The sequence below is a fragment of the Aquarana catesbeiana genome, linkage group LG01 (genome assembly GCF_042186555.1).
Source record: "Aquarana catesbeiana isolate 2022-GZ linkage group LG01, ASM4218655v1, whole genome shotgun sequence".
NCBI lineage: Eukaryota > Metazoa > Chordata > Amphibia > Anura > Ranidae > Aquarana > Aquarana catesbeiana.
The window spans coordinates 654,046,711-654,048,907 of NC_133324.1; the positions used below are offsets into that span (position 1 = coordinate 654,046,711).

The 2,197-nt window shown below is 42.5% G+C and overlaps 1 long non-coding RNA gene across 1 annotated transcript; it reads left to right on the plus strand.

The window, feature by feature from the left end:
- Positions 1-558: 558 nt before the first annotated feature.
- On the plus strand, positions 559-1,977 carry LOC141111477 (uncharacterized). The gene is made up of 3 exons (XR_012236429.1): positions 559-622; positions 1,759-1,818; positions 1,929-1,977. It is a non-coding gene; the product is annotated as an uncharacterized lncRNA (long non-coding RNA).
- The last annotated feature ends 220 nt before the right edge of the window (positions 1,978-2,197 follow it).

Below are 2,197 nucleotides of genomic sequence, written 5' to 3' on the forward strand. Positions count from 1 at the left end.
GGCAAAGTCCTTAGCAAGTTAATTTTCTGGAAAGATTTTCCTCATTTGAGGGTGTGGTAGGAGTTTTGGCAGCATAGAGGGTGTTCAAAAGCGTATTAGCAAATTTACATTTGCACAGAACTGCATTCTGGTCTCAAGGGTAGTGAGCAATTGGGAACCTTTATTTGGTGCCCGTTCCAGGATGCTGTCCCAAGGCAGAAAATCTGCCATATGGAGCAAGATAGTAAAGGAAGTTAATGCATGTGGTGATACTCCCAGATGCATAGTCACATGCAAGCGTCGAATACGCGACATTAAAGGGCAGATTAAAAAAAAACTTGCCGCTTTAGCAAAATACCAGAGAGGTACTGGAGGAGGACCACCCCCAGATATCACCTTCACTATATATGAGGAGGAGCTGAAGGGGTGCCTTGGACCCGACACAATTCTGGGAGTACCTGGAGAGCACGACTCTGATGCCCATAGTAAGTAATTTAATTTTTTTTTTTTTCTACAGTTTCAAATATTAAATAATTAATCTTTATAATTCTATTTAAAGTGGTACAGGGTACAACAAATGGAGACAACTCCACTGATATTGAGGCTCCACCAGATGAGACACTTATGCTGTTTGACGATGAAGGTAGGTAATAACAACTTTAAGCTGCATAAGGATTTGACAAGGCCTTTTTCTTGCTTTTTGTGCTAATTTAACCTCTTCCAGACCACCTTCCACACATTTACTGCAGCAAGGCCCCTAGAGACACACTTAACCCTTTTGTTGCCCCTCCTGTTAACCCCAGCTCTGCCAGTGTAATTTATACAGTGACAGTGCATTTTATTTTAGCACTCATAATAGTATTGGTGTTGCAATTCCCCAAAAAGTATCACTTATGGGTTGATTTACTAAAGGCAAATCCACTCTGCACTACAAGTGCTTTTGAAAGTGCAGTCAATGTAGATCAATGTGGAATCTCTGAAATGAGCGTAAGCTCTGCTGAATTTATCATCCAATCATGTGCAAGCAAAAATGCTGTATTTGATTTTCCTTGCATGTCCACCTCAGATCTACAGTGACTGTACTTCCAAGTGCACTTTCAGTACACTTATAATGCAAAGTGGATTAACCTTTAGTAAATAACCCCCTAGTGTCAGATTTGTCTGCCCCAAGGTTGTAGTCCCACTAAAACTGGCTTATCACCGCCATTACTAGTAAACAATATCCCAAAAATTCAAGGTCCTCAAATCTTGTTTGTAGGTGCATATCTTTTAAGCTAAGCAATCAATATACACCTATTTTGATTTTATAAAAATGGCCTGGTCAAAAAAGGGGGGTAAAAGGGGCACAGAAGTCGGTCATTGACAATTGTGAATACATGCAACGCTGTAACCAAATGAAATTCCTCCAATTTTTACTGTAATATTTTTTCACATAAACCCCCCTTTATTTTTACCTGAGCCAGATCTGATACAGCGATGTGCACCAGAGCAGCGACACTCTCCACTGTCTGCTTCCTCATTGTGCAAATTGGCTGCCGCTGCTGTCTGTCGATCAAAAGCTGTGATGAGGGAGTGGGGGGGGGGGCATGTCTGAGTCGCCTGGTCTTTGTCAATAGACGCAGAATGGGTGCCTCAGGACTGAGCACACATGGTTCGCCCCAGGGAAGGGGCAATTGCCAAAGAGTAGGGGCGTGGAGCACCAGCAGGGGACATTAGGGATCCTCCGCTCCAAAGTGTAATGTCCAAAAAATCTAATAACAATCCTTTTTTTGTTTCTAGAAAATAGTCAATTTGTCGTGGCATATACGGTGGATGATCAAGACAGTGAAAATATACATGGTAATTAGAGAATATACATATGTTCAAACATATAAAAAAATTTGATGTGTAATTACTGATCTGTTTCTATGTATGAAGTGTCTAATATCTTCTTATCTTTTAATTTTCAGTTCAATCTCCAGTGAACGAGGAGCCCATAGCAGGACCATCTTGTATTGGTAAATATAAAGATGTTTTTGTGCAATTGCATCTTTCTTAACCGCTTGCCGACCGCCTCACGCACATATACTGAGGCAGAAGGGCTCGTACAGGCAAAATCACGTACCTGTACGTTGCCCTTTAAAAGGCGGTCAGCTCCGTGAGTTGGGTCGCGGGTCCCACGGACTCGATCACCGCGGGGATCCCCACGATCGCCTCACGGGGAGGAAGAACGGGGAGC